The sequence below is a fragment of the Takifugu rubripes genome, chromosome 2 (genome assembly GCF_901000725.2).
Source record: "Takifugu rubripes chromosome 2, fTakRub1.2, whole genome shotgun sequence".
Taxonomy (NCBI): Eukaryota; Metazoa; Chordata; class Actinopteri; order Tetraodontiformes; family Tetraodontidae; genus Takifugu; species Takifugu rubripes.
This window is the reverse complement of record NC_042286.1, coordinates 6448570-6463806: the sequence shown is the minus strand read 5'-3', so window position 1 is coordinate 6463806 and position 15237 is coordinate 6448570. Positions and strand designations below refer to the sequence as shown.

The following is a 15237-nucleotide window of genomic DNA, read 5'->3' as shown; positions in this document are numbered from 1 at the left end:
TTGGCAATAAATTGCTCGAAGTAGCCCGTGCAATCTGAGTAAAATTGACCGTATTAATAGAGGATTGATAATATTTTGGGATTGTGTTTCACTCCAAACGGCTGCTGGAGGAAACAAAGGTGGCAGCCCAGACTCATTAATCATAGTCAATGGGTTGCCCGGGTGCAATTTGCATGTCCGAGGTGGCTGCACATGCTGCCATTTGGACTGGGACGGTGGATCTACTTCGATTTGGCTGGGCTGTTAACGCCGTGTCAATCAAAGATAACCGAATGAAAGAGAAAGACGGAGGAAAACATCTCATTACATCCCCCTCCCTCCCTCGCTCCATCCCTCCTGTCTGCCTATAACTTCTTATTTTAGGTCGAACTTACACCGCTTTCTTTCTATTAGATTTACTGCCACAGTAATCAGGGGTGGTAAATGATTTGTGTTTGTTTACCCATCTGTTTTGATATTTAAAGCACATTGCATCACACTAGCAATGTCTGATGGGATTAATACACGAACAGTGGCAAAAACTATACTCTAAAAACGCCCAGGGAACTATTTTTATGTGGTCTAAACCCATTTAGCACAATGCAAAATATCCAAGCATTAAATAATTTTACAGAGCTGTCATTTTAGCATCGGCTCATCCATTCAATTTTTAATAATCCCATCATTGGGCATTATTTTAATGGCTTTTTAACTCTGTAATAGGTGTGTGTGTGTGTGTGTGTGTGTGTGTGTGTGTGTGTGTAAGTGAGTGTGTAAGTGAGTGTGTGTGTGTGTGTGAGTGAGAGAGACAGAGTGTGATCCATGCATGCGGGGGGTTTTGCGTGTCACCCACATGCACACGTGAATGCGGCTTGTGTCTGGTCCGGCCCTCTCTGCCTGGCTCTCTGCTGCTGAGGCTCATGCTGTGCGTCTCGACCCCCCCCCCCCCCCCCCCCCCCCCACACACACACATGCCCCATCCACCCCCCACCCCCCCTCTCATTCCCTAATATCCTGGAGGCATTTTTCTCATTATCAAATATTGTTTGATGTCTTTGTTTCTTGATGATTAACCGTGGTCACCAAACACTGGTCTGGATTGTTTAAAATTTAATTTTGGGGGCTCTGAAGTGCTTGCAGAGGGGCTGACTGGTGGGGACACCCGTGTTTTATGTATGCTGCTCCTCATGATGAAATGCAAGAGGACAATGAAAAACACAGTAAATCCTGGAGGGTAATCATTAGAAGAATGCTAGTGTTTTTTTTATCATCCCTGTGATTCAAAGCTATTGATGCAGACTGTGTTTATGTATTTCTCCTATTTTTAGATGTCTGTTATCCCTCATTTCGCATAAATAACACATCTCGCCGCGTTGTGAAACACACTTTAATTATTGCATTTATCTTTCAAGCATAGCAAATTTTGAACCGCTTTAAAAAAAATATATATATATATATATATATTCCACCTGCTTTTAGGTTTTCATTGTTCTGATTGCGTATATATTTTCCAATAATTGTTTGAAAAGGACATAAAGACGAGCATATCGCCTTAGGAATATAAGATATATGATGAAATCAATATTGTAAGCAAGCAAGTAGGGAAACAACACTCTCCCCTAATGTCAGCATGTCAAAACTATATTGAATAGTTGAAATATCTGTGTATCTAAGGGTGAATAGCAGCCATTGTATCGCTCTAATGATATTATCTCCTGAAATTTGGAGTGAAAGAAAAACGAGAGAAATGAGCAGTACCATTGTCTGGCCTGTTTTATTTAAACAAATTGCAAGCGAAGCGAGACACAGAGACACAGAGATCAGGCATGGGCGGGGTGAGTGGATGGCTGGGTGGGGGGGACCAAAAGCAAGAGAGTGTGCTCTGTATTGAAAGGTTATGCTTCATCCAAAGTGTTTGTATTGTCAATAACTGGAGAAGGCTGTCAAGAAAGTGGGGAGATAAAGGTCAATAACTCAGGAAAATGTGTTTGTATTTGCACAATCCCGCTGATAGCATGGCAAACGTCAGGACCGGCGCGTGACACCCCGCAACAATAACACAAACAGAGGGGCTGAAATAGTCATTATTATGCTTGGTGCTGGAAATGAGAGGGAATCTCAGCACATGGCTGTGACAGCCGGCGCCGTGTCACTCAAACGTCACTCCATAATGAAACGCAGCCCAGATCAGAAAAGGCGTCGATAAAGTGTAAACACAGAGATTATGCTGCCGGATCATCCTGATATTTGACTTATTTTCCTGTTTCTGAATAAACACGATGGCTGGCGCATTGTCGAGAAAACAGTAAATTACAGAAGAACTAATGTGCGATTTATTTAGAGATTCTTAAATAAGTTTCTGATACTAAATCTGTGTGCATGTGTGTGTGTCTGTGGGGGGTACACTTTGAGGAAATGTTAAAGGAAAAAAAGAATAGGAAAAATGACTAGTTCCCTTTACAGAAATTTAAAAATGCAGTAAAAATTTTACTTTTGATGCTTGTATTCTTTCTATGATTCATACAGAAACCTTATTTCTTTTCTAAGCCATTTAGTGTGAGCCTCAGTGGCCCTGAGTCTAATAAATCTGCAATTAACAGACCTAACTAATTGATGAGGTGCATTGTGGGACTAACAGAGGGCTTAACTACTGTACTGACGCCATTGTTGAATATTCTTATTGCTCTTCTTGTAATTGCCGGGGGGTAGCAGGTCCATAGTTACCTGAGTAATAAAAAAAACTGTCATATGACAGTTATATGTACATGACAAGGTCACAATGATCTGTTTTAGGATTCCAAAGGATTCCTTAGGATTTATTTCACTTTGATCTGTGGGTTGTTGCTTTTTTTTAAAAGCACACTGAATATTTCTGCCGTTTCAAATATGTGTTGGACACGTCAGATTTGTTGAGGCGACTGCAGTGATGAACGCTATAAATCATCCCGTGTGAATGAAATCTGGCTTGGTCGTGACACATTTCCATCCCGTGGCTCAAGTTGACTCGGGTTCACGTGTGAGCAACTTATTTTCTGTTGAATCATTGGCAAGTTTGCAAAATATTCCCCCGCAGTCGTGCACAGACGAGGCCAAATATACTTTTATTAAGTACATGGGGTCCATAGGGGAAAGCGGCTCCGTCTCCCTCTGTCACCATCTCCACAGCTGTTTGCAGGCTGTGAGCTTTTTTGCACAGCTTTACATTACATATGATTATGTAAATCTGGAGCTGTTCTTGTGTATTATGGGCTAACGCATTGTCAAGATCTTTTCTAAAGCAGTCGAGTAGCTATTTCTGAATTCTTTTATTATCTGTGAGTGCAACAAAGAAAGTCTTTTGTTCGCTGTTTGACACACACACACACAGACACACACACACACACACACTCACACGCCGCTCCTGCTTCCGTCCATGACTTACTACTGTCCCCTAGTGGTGCGCGGCTCCACGGTCTCTGCAAACTCCTCATTTCCATCAAGTGTTGCCTTCACCTGACTCCCCTGGCTTGGCCCCCGCTCCCCTCCAAGTGCCTTCCTTTCCTTATCATGCTCAAACATTTAAAGGCTCGACTTGTTGTACCACATGACGGAGAGCCCCAATTATGCGTCGCTGTGTCCACAGCGGCTTTGCCTTCAATGGCGCTCTCGAGCAGTGTCAACACAAACAGGAACCCTGATGTTTTGTGGCTATTGTGAGGCCATGGCTCATGTCAATACGGTATTGTTTAGTCAGAGCGCCGCACCGAAACTGCAGTCAGAATGTTATCAGACCCGTGGAAAAAGGGTGTGCACATAATAGCGGTAAAATGTAAGTGTGATTGTTTGCACAAGCCCAACGTAAATACACAGAGGGTCACAGCTTTGGAACCTGGTCACCTCTTCACCGTTTCTCTGGCTTCAGTTGACACACACAGGCAGCACAAAGGCACAACCTTTCTCCCTCTTTATTTCTTTTTACTTTAAAAACGTGTTTGTTTTCCTTCATTGATCCTTGTTTTTCCCAGAGCCCTAATTGGTGTTTTAACCTGGAGCGGTTCTAATAAACGCCGGGGGTAAAGGGTCATCCTCCACTGACGTGGCACGGACACACGCAGTCGAGTCGCACATGTCAAAGGAACGATTATACAGGTTATAGAGGATGGCACCTCTGTCTCCAGTGCAGCCTCCCTCCTGGGAGAGCTCTCCAACAAGAGGGCTATCACTCAAAACCAAACCACATTCATTCATTAGCCTGTTAAGATGGACATCAATTATTCATTAAGAAGGTGGCCAGTGGATTATTTCTGTCAGCACATGGCTTATTGTATCAAAGGTTGATTATAGCACGGCTGATTTAGTATACACCACGGTCTGATACACGTATAAGAGCACAAAATCATTGTTTTGGTAAAGACGTTATTGATTTCATTTTAAAGATTTGTTGCAGCTCTAACTGTTTAATAAAAGGATGCATTTCTATGATTAATGATGGCTTAACACTTTAGTTTTTATATATTTTATCAAGTAACCCTGACATCATCCCAAAAAGTGAGGATGATGTCATAACATATTTCAACCACGACATCGTTCAAACTCTGAAAAGTTTGTTTAGATAATTATTAATTTATGCATTTATTACTACCATTAAAGGAATGAAGCTAAAAAAACATGGATTGATATATTGTATTGTTTATAGACACCAAGACATAAATACTGAAGGTTTTTTTGTTTAATTTTGAATAAAACACAGGCCCGTATGTTAGCTAATGAATCACGGTAGCTACACTTCAGATTTTGTTTCCCCTCACCATGTATACAAACACGTCCTATATTCCCTTTTAGATTAAAAGAGAAAGCTTAAAAATAAATATACTCTCTTGGAAAAAGTTGTGAATAAAGTGCAAAAAAACAAGTGACGCAAACGTTTTAGCAAATACGGAGCTTTCAGGGGATTAGAGTCCTGTTCCAACATATCAGAACACACTTTGGTTCCATGTTTGCAGTTCTTTTCAGTGGCGGATTTGGCCTCGCACTGCACAACAGTAGTTTGAATTCGGCAGATAGCATTCCGTGGAGCAGATACGGTCTGTAAACATGCAGCATGACAGTGTTTTTCCTTCCTTTTCAACTGTCTGATCGGCTTTAACGTCTTATATTCAGTGCGTAAAAGCTTTATATCAGTTTCTTACCTAGCACTGCATCATAGCTGCATTAGAATAAATCAAACCTTCTCATAGACTCCCACATAATATCCCGGTATTTTAAGAGCAGAATCTTTTGTAAACATGACTTCACTTAGACACGTGCAGTAAAAACCCCTCATAACGTGTCCTTTCCTCCCTCCGCCAAGTGTTAAAACAATATCCACGTGTCACGTTGTCACACAATGTCACCACTTCACAGGCATGAAGACTCTGCTCGGAGGGGGGGGGACATGGGTGTGTCGCTGTTTTCAGAGTCGTAATGAAGGATAAACACTGCAGCGGGGTGACAGAGCGCAGGCCTTGGACTTGGCCCTCAGCTCGGAGCCGTGGCAGGCGTTCACCTATGATGCAATGACAGCTCCTCGAGATTGCGGCTGAATCGGCTCTTGCTCGGTGTAAGGGACTATTCATTGCGGGGTTTTAACGGAAAAAAACAACATTAACCATTTTTTCAGACACATCAAAGCGGCCATCTGGTTAAATTCAAGGAGGCTGCCCCTTTTTTCCTGCACTTCCTTTACTGCTCTCAGCGGGTCCCCTTCATTTTCTGTCCTCCTTTCGCCCTGCAGGTTCTCCTGCAGAGTGAGACTCTCACAAGAATGTGTCTAATTTAGTGACTAAGAGGCAGATTTATACCTGTGCTAGTTATGAAGAAGGTTGCTCCCCTGAGAAGCCCAATGACTGTTTACGGGCAGCCCAACAATGCCTTAGCAGATGATAAAGCACCTGCCATGTCTGTTCCATCCCTTTATGTCCGTCGGCTCGCCTCCCTTTCCTCTCACTTTCTCTCTCTCTCGTTGTCTTCCTCTGCTCAGCCCATCACTTCTTCCTCTCTCTTTGTTATTTTTCTCAGCGGAGGCGCATCTCCCTCAGTTACCATGGAGTCGCGCATTTTACAACCACTGCTTTCCCCAGAGTGAGTCCATCTACTTAGCCGTCTACTACTGAGAATAACTCTGTTTTCTTCCTCACATCCTCTCTCCCTTCCTTTTTACACACATACACACACACACTAGTGAACAGAACTGTGGTCAGGTTTTGTTTATGACAGAGAAAGGCAATATCAAGATTGTTTCAGAGTAGTGTCATCACATGAAATGTATCGCTGTCACAGGCATGTTTTATACGTCTGGGCCTTTGGCTGAAGCCATTTTAGGAAACTGAAAATATCATATCATATGACCTCCTCTGGTATAAAAGTAAAGTATCAGCGGTAAATCCGATATACAGCCTCAGAAGTGTGTGTGAGGCAGGAAGTGAGGTGAGCCGCTCAAGAAAATGAATAGATCAGCGTGTGGTGGATGCTGCAATGCCATTATGCTGCTGTCAATCTAAACAAATATGTTCGTTTTTTTTAAATAAACACGATTTATGATTATAATAATATATTTTTTGAATTAATTCCCACTAAAAAATACTGAAAACATCTCCCATGTAATGTTTAATGATCAATTTTTCCCTATGATCCTCCAGTTCATCCTCCCCTCACATGGGCTATAACACATAAATAAATGTGGTATGATTTTTGCACCTTTAATTAAATGTCAGTTTATGAACACACAAACACTAATAACACCCCGAGCTTTTCTTAGGAGATTCTGGTGGTGGCAACAGCCCATCCATCAACATCCCTAATGAGGCTCCGTGTAGATAAGGATGGAGGCTTCCCAGGATATCCTTGGTTTCCATGCTTATGTTGATAACCACCTTAATCCTAGGTAAGATAGGGGAAATGTGTTTGCATGTGATTCTGCATGCATGTTTGCAGCGTGTGTGTGTGTGTGTGTATGTGTATGTGTGTGTGTGTGTGTGTGTGTGTGTGTGCGTGCGTGCGTGTGTGCGTGCGCAAAGTTCTCATCAACCTCGCTGCCATTTTAGGGTTGGCGATGTGAATCAAAGGTGGTGCCATTAGCTGCACAGTGGGTAACGTGGCTTCTGTTTCAGGGGTCCTGTTAAGAAGGGGAGGGCATCTCGAGGAGCTAATGAGGTGTCACAGGTCATTTTTAGCCAATCAGAGAGCAGCGCAGAGAATGCTGCATGTAACCAAGTACGAATATCATACAGCAGCGTGCCGGGATCAGAGCTCGTTGACTTATGCTGCTCACCAACCCAACGTGTTCTGCCACAGTTCTTGTCCACTGAATTGTAATGAAGTAATGATCTAGTTTGTGTTTGTGTAAACTCGTCCTCTCTGCATGTGTAACGTGTTGAGACGAACTCACCCCGATTTTCAGCCGTTTCCATCCCGTTCACCACGATGTCTTCTGAAGCACATTTTGTATTTTAAAAGATATATTTTTGCAGCGTGTCAGTCTGCATTCAGCCCGTCAGCGGTTAATGACAGAGGAAGTGACGCGTGACAACCAGTGCGCCCGGTTCCGTAAGAGCAAAAGGAGGTGGCCACGTCTCCGCGCTAATAGAGGAGGAGAAAGTGGCCGTGTCAGTCCTGTCAACGTATTATGTTTTAAACCTAGATGGTTGTTGTTGCTCTCGCAGGCCCATAATTTTATGCCATTAAAAGTGCCAAGGGGAAAGGAGTGAATCAAGACGAAAGGGTGGGAGGTGGGCTGTAAAGCGAAAGCTGTTGCAGGGGTTTTTCTACTCCTTGTTCCCTTCATGCTTGATTCCCTGCCACTTTTGCGTTGGAAACTTTTGGCATTTCTTGAAAGCATAAAGACCAGTTGGAGGCTTTAAGTGATCATAAAGTCAATCATGTCGGCTGGAACTACCCAGCAATCTCTGTCAGTTAGTCCCCTCGCTCCTTGTGCGGTAGCCGTGTGCAGCTTTGTGCATAAACATGTGTGTATGCATCTTTACATTAATGTACATACTGCAAATCGAAACAAGATAATTATGGATGACGCTTATTTTTAAAGACTAATTGCACCTCAAGTCACTCAGTTTAGACACACAAAAACAAAAAGACAAACTAAAATAATTGGAAATTGCTAGCAGGACTAATTTATGTTGTTCAGTTTTACATTTTCTTGCCATCTTTGCTCTGGTCTCTCCCAGCAGCCTGTGGGAAGCAGGCAGAAACGCAGCCTGGACGTGTCATCAGCCTGGGCAACACTGGGCAATTCAGAGTTTCCAGTCAACCGTAATGTGGATGTTTTGGGACTGCGGGCAGAAAAGAAGAAGAAAACCATAGACCCCTCCTCAGAGGCCTGACTCAGACTCCTGGCAGTGACGCCATCCTGCTCACACCGTACCAAGTTGTATTAAAGATGGCTTTGCTCTCACTGCTATTGGCCAGCAACCTCTACTGGTATCAGGATTTTGAAAGGTTTGCTTGTTTGGAACTCTCAATGATGAAACCCTGGAGGTTTGAGCATCCCCGTCACTCCTTTATGAGTTGCCACCGATCGAACATTGTTGGCAGGAATTACTGTCACTTGTCCTGATCTGTATGCATGGTAACCTTTTTCATCTCGAAGAACGACATGGCCCCCTGCGAAGTCTTTACATTATGGGCAAACATTTGCAATTATGATGAACTCTGCCAGCTTATCTTAAAAGGAACAGGTTCTTACTGACAGACAAGGAGACGTTTTAATGGAATAAACTGCTTTGAGCTGATGAAATAAAGATTGCTCCACCTCAGGGCACACTCAAATTAAATTATCAAGATGAGTTCACGCATGCTGCTCCCATTAACTCAGGTACGGTAAAGGCCTAATCGCGCCGCAATGGCTATGTGTAGAATTTAGCAAGAAATTCCCGTACACAGAGGAGGATGCTTGCAGTTGTTCGGAGTCCGACCTGTTTGACTGTCCCCGCTGAGCACTTAAGACAACTCGGATTCTTTTTAAATCCAATCAGCAGGTCGGCCATAATGCTAAAACCACATGTTGCCCTGAGAGTGAGTGGACACTGCGCAGCGTGCAGATAAACACGGGCCTGGTGATTGATCAGGGGACCGTGGAAAGAGCCAGGAGAGCTTCGCCTGAAAAGGAATGCCGGCGTTTAGGCGAGAGGGACGGCAAGTGGCAATGGGAAACACCTGCGCTGGGGTGAACAGGCGGGCAGCGTGCGTGGGTAGGGGAAGGAGGAATCGTACCACTGAGCTTAAGAGGAAGGAAGAGCCAAGAGGGAGGTATAAAAGCAGTTGGAAGGTCTGCTGCATCCTCGCCGTTTACTGCTGTGAAGTAGAGGACTAAAGGAATTAGTTACAGTAGCGTCAGCTGTCTGCTAACTGTTAATGCAGATGTGGTGATAGAAGGCTGCCCTGACACACACACACACACACACACACACACACACACACACACACACACATACACACACACACACACACACGTAGTGCCACCGTAATGTTTAGGTTAAAATTCTTTTGGGGTGTTCAGTAATGCTTAATGTAATATACATATTTGGACATGTTTCCATTGATCATATCAACCCATGGTGACAACAACAGCAACAAAGATCACCATTTATTCATTTTAAAGTGTACTTAATCAAAATAAGATCATCGTGTTTTCACAGAAGCAGGTGGGAAACTGAAAACAATGTTAACAAACAAACAGAGATTTACTTCTCTCCTGAGAGATTGGGAAGAATCCCGCATTGATAAAATTTAAACAACTTGTGTTGGAGTTTAGTTTCTTAGTATCAATAGGACATTATTTATTCATGTGTTTATACTTACAGTTATATTTAAAGTCAAATTGGGTATGGGCGTCTAATCCATTGGTTTTTAGATCTAACCATGAAAACAGCCTCCGCACATTACAAACAGGCACGAGTCCTCCGTGAAACAAAGACGCACACAAAGCAGCCCGTATTTTTACAGCTGAACGCCGTAGCCTGCTGCACATCCATCAGCCGCTCCACCCTCAAGTCAGGTTGATCATTCCATCTCCTGCCTCTCTATCCTGAGGTGCCTGCTGTCAATTTATCAGACTCTTCCTTTTAATTTCAGACTTTCCGCAGCGTAGGCATCCATCTCACGCTGTCCGCGGCGGCGTTAGAGGGCTCAGAGCAAAGCGGAGTGGATCAGCTGACAGGCAGGAGCTGGTTGGGATGGAGGACTAATGGTACAAAAACACCATGAGAACAAAATGTGGTGTAAAGCTCTTATTACATCTCTGTCTTTCCGATAGAACAAGGTTAAGGAGGGAGAAGGCAAAGTTCTTATTGCAAATCCATTAATATGAGGCTAAAATACAGCTTCTACTCTATCTCCTGGGGTGACATGTACAGAGGTTCACACAGCCGTTTCAACCGCACACTGTCATATTCATAAATGAGAAATCAGATATGTTTAGGCAATCATGCATGCAATCAGCAGGTTGCATCTCCCTGACTTTTCCTCTGGCACACCTCTGGAACCTGAAAATAAAGGTGAATCCTGTGCCCCATCTGATCTTTTAGTTTGATCTTAATTCGGGCCCTCCCTCCTGGAAGCCAGTCTTTCCACACTCATCTGCCCACCTCTTCCGTGATCCCTATCTCTGAACCCGACAAAATTAATTACTGTATGTTTTTATTTCATGAACGTGTCAGGCTGAAATGATGAATGGCTTGTAATATCAGAGGATTAAAGGCACAAAGCGATGAGAGACACGCGTGCTTTACACCGCCGTAGTGCTTACATGTAAGCACATGAACCCGCACACGGTCTCCGGGGCCGCCGATATCTGGTTTCATATTTGATATTAACTTACTGGGAGGGAGGAGGAGGGGTGGGGTGGGGGGGTCCAGCCACAATGTCATTACACAGTGGTGCAGGGGCATAATAGAAGTGAACTTTTCAAAAAGGTCTTTATAATTGCAGATGGAGCCTTGCTTGATAAAGCTCCATATTGATACGTGTGCCGGTGGCCTCATTACAACAACAGATGAAAAAGAGCATTTCAGCATTCTTTAATGAGCGCTGGACCGGTGAAGGTCATCTTAATGGGGTTCAACTTGCTGTTGGGAGCCAGAGGTAATATTCTAATGAGAAAGAGCCTCTACCCCACTCTAGTAATTCTGTAATTGCACCCTTAGATGCCATTTTATTGTTGTCCGCGCTGTGGTATTAAAAGTCCTTTGTTGTCATTTGCAACATTGCTTGTCCTCTTTTCTTGGGATTGGTGATCCAGCTCGAGCTGGACACACACACACACACACACACACACACACACACATTACCATATTTCACATCCACTTGGGCCACCATCCATTGTTTATTGGAAGCAACAATTTAGTCATTGCTTACTTATGGGTGGAGAGGCATCACAACCAGGAAGCAAAAAGGATGAATATTAACCTCAGCATGCTGCAGTGTGGCAGTGCAAGGACACAAAGGGGGCTTCGTGTGCATTTATGCATGTGTTGCTTGTTTGTGCGTGTGCTGATTTTGATTTTGCTTGAGCGCTTGTGTGAGTGGACAAAGAATCACCACCCTTCAGGCTGTTTCTCTGGGAATCTTGGCCTGTGCTTAAGAACACAAACTTGCAGTCAGGGAGTGTATTTTTCAGATTCTAATGGATTTGTTCTCCACTTAGGCAGTCAAATGGTTTTGATCGTTAATATGATTTTGATGCTGAGATTTTTGGCTCCCTGTCCTTCTCCCTGTCCATCCGTGAGCAGTGTCCATACCTGCAGACTCTGTAGCTAAAAAATTTACTGCAGCATTAGCTAAGCAGCATTCCTCACTCAACTGTGCAGCACTAACATAAATATAGTTAAGTTTATCTAGTTTCTCTTTTTCTCTGGTGACCTCCTTCCCTTCATCTGGTACATCATGTATCAATTGTGCTACAGTTGTAATTATGAGTGTGTGTTTGTGTGTTACTGTAATCTGTAAAATATTTTTTAGAAAGTAGTGTTTAATGTCTCAGTGGTGGACAAAAGATAGATAAAATAGGTGGGGTTTTGCAGTCAGGGTTGGGGGTGGGGGGTGGGGGGGTATCCATTTGATCCTTTTGATATAGGTAAAAAAAACCAACTGGGCAACAGTAGTTTGACATAAACTAAAACAGACCTCAAAATTCGTTTTTCTTGTTCCTTTTTGCACTATTATTCCCTCTTTGTAGGTCATGTCATCTTAAACAAATGCTCCTGCCGTGATCCGCGTGCGCACATGAAATGCTGAACTCAGGCTAAAGGTCACGGAACTTCCCCCATTTTAGATGCAAACAAGTTTTTTTGGTCTCGCGGATCGCACGCGTTCGACTCATAATAACTTTTTCACAATCCCAAGAGTGAAAAAGATGTAACCTAAACTCATGGAGAGAAAGCTCTGGGGCATGACGCTCTTCGGGGAATTAAGAATGAGCAATTTGTCAAATTTCATACAAAGCCCTGAAGTGTAGATAAATTTTGATCTGACTGAGGCAGGAAAGTATTGAAAAGTGAATCTGCTCCGTACGACTGAGTGGTTTGAGTGCTCGTGTAAAAGTGCGATGGGATTTTAGAGGCGATAAAAAACAGAAAGGCGGTGAATATCATCTTGTAGATAAGACGCCTGCTCTGCTTTCCACGGGCTCCATACGTTTTATCACATCTGGCAGTGAATTAACGCACGTGCGCGTGCAGGGAGGAAAGGGCGACAGAAGATGAAACCCGAGGCTGAGACCACATTCACTCCCTCGACACTGCCGTTCGACTTTGATTCTCACATGAGATCCTCTGATGTTGATGATGAGCCATAAAAAATGATATAGCTCAATAAAAGTACAAAAAGGCACAAGTTCATAAAGAGGACCTGAGGGCCATGTTAGGTTTGGCCTGGGCCGGCGCGTTTCTTCTCCCTCTGCTGGCTTTTAGAGGTGATTATCGTGATTATTTATGACCAAAACATTCTTCTTGATATGAGGGAGTAAGTGTGACAGGATGTAAGGACATCACAGTGTTGTTGTCTCCGGTGTCATCGGGGTGGCGCTGCATAAAAATCTATGATGATAGGATGGGGGAAAAAAAACATTATCGACGTGCTGGAATCCTCTTGGTCACCTTGAGGCTCCATATTGGATGTCCAGGCCACCTAAATTGTCCACACACCTTCATCTATCATGATGAGACCGTGTCAATGCATTTAGTTTTTTGTCAATATGCATATCAGGGAAAATCTGGAGCCAAGAAGCATGGGGACGCTCTTCTGGTGGACTCTGCCGAAGGAGTGCGCATTGAGAAAGGCAGGCTGCCGGTGAGGAGGGTCTCCCCCCCCCTTCAGATGGCGTATGATGTGACTTGAGCCGTGTGATCTCCATAAGAGAAAACCCCGATGCATACAGGAAATAATCAGGGCAACACAGGCAGGGTTCAGAAGAATGCAAATATTTTCAGAGTGCTTAAAACACACACACACACACACACACACACACACACACACACACACACACACACATGCACACGCAAAACAACTACCAGCCCCCTGACAAAACTCTCCCCAAGTGCATTTGCATAAAACATTAAGCTTAACAAAATGATTACACCTGACAAGTTGAGTTGGAGGAAGAACATTGCCGGTGGCAGCCAGTTACTTGCGGATCCCGCAATCATTCTCTCGTCAAGCAACTGTTTCATGGCCGCCTTTGTAGGCACTGTCACGCCGCCACGTTGTGATTAATCCTTCCCTTTTGTTTTTCCTTTTCTCCCTTGCTCCCCTCTTGGTCCCTCCCACAAATCCAATAAGTTGCCCTTAAATCAGGTTACCCTGCACCTTGCAGATAGCGGCATTGTGATGGATATGCCAAAATTCATGCCAGGCAGCATGTTTTTGTGTGGAAGCGCTGTGAAATTGTACCGCTGTGATTCTGCATTATGGTGCTAAGTGTTTGTCTTGTAATGCAATTAAACGTGCATGTAAGCCGCCCCCACACTCCCCAAACTATTGTGTGCTGCATTTAATAATTTTATATACGCTCTTTTGTGACACCGCCATTTAACCTGAGGTGAAATGGAATAATTTAGCGGAGTATTAAAAGAATAACTTTAGAGTGCTTACCATAGAGAACACACGCTGGATCATTTTAGAAAAAAAAAAAATGGAGATGACTATCAAAACATTAATATCCTTCTCACTCATATAACCCGACCGAAAATTCGGAGCTCTGAATACTTTGCTGAAGGATAGCTTGCAGATAAAGAAAGAGGGAGATTATTGCCGGCTTTCATTTCTGCCCCCCTGGCAGCGGTAGGTATGGTAATATGGGTTTTGAATATTTGCAAGCATGAACTTAAGAAATGAGTGCTGATAAGGAGTGACAGCAACAGAGGCAGCAGAGATCTTCGGCATGACAGGTGATGTCAAAAACCCCGGTGACGCTGTCACCGTGACAAACTTTTCAAAAGAACAATGCGCACACGCAAACACGCACACACACGGTGTGTTATTGAAGTGAGCTGCTGGAAGCCTCTGACAGTGTTGTCCCAGCAGTTAAAAAATGGAAACATCACCTAATTATGCACGCCATGTCCTTCCCCCCCCCCCCCCTCTGTATATTCAAGCCTGGAAGTTTTTAATGTATGTCAATGAACAGTGGTGTGCAGAACGCCCGAGCACGCGTCACTCGTTTCAGTTCAATTATTTATTTACATGGTGTCTGTTACTGTCATGATTGTCTCAAGGCACTTTAAACTGCCCCCCCCAAACATGCAACAGTGGCAAGGGGGGAAAAAACAAAAACGTTTTGCCGTAACAGGAAACAACCTTGAGCGGGACCAGGCTCATTTGGGCCTGACCCTACTGCTGATGCAAAGGAGGAGAAGGGAAACAAAACCAAATGAAATATTAAGCTTTTCGGTTTGGTAAAAACATGGTGGCCCCTACCTGAGCAGAGACCTGCACAAGCAGGTGTCTGACATCAAACTCCTGTTGGGATAGTTTAGGGTTCCTCACATTTATTCTTCTTTTAATCCCAACTCCACTTTTATTAACGGAATCTGCCAGCACCGTCACATCTGTGAGAAACTGTGAGGATCATTACTTTCAAACAGAACCAGCTGGCCCATTGTTTAGACTCTGCCAGCTGTGTCTATTTTCATAACCCATTTTCCTTTTGTTCTGCTACACCTCCCTATAAAAGTGCAGAGGCAGGAAGACAGAGTTGTATTTCACCATTTTCTTGAACTCTTACCCTTATGC

At 43.7% G+C, this 15237-nt stretch overlaps 1 long non-coding RNA gene across 1 annotated transcript; it reads left to right on the top strand.

The window, feature by feature from the left end:
• Positions 1-5806: 5806 nt before the first annotated feature.
• On the top strand, positions 5807-10800 carry LOC115248863 (uncharacterized). The gene is made up of 3 exons (XR_003887587.1): positions 5807-6078; positions 6755-6880; positions 8178-10800. It is a non-coding gene; the product is annotated as an uncharacterized lncRNA (long non-coding RNA).
• The last annotated feature ends 4437 nt before the right edge of the window (positions 10801-15237 follow it).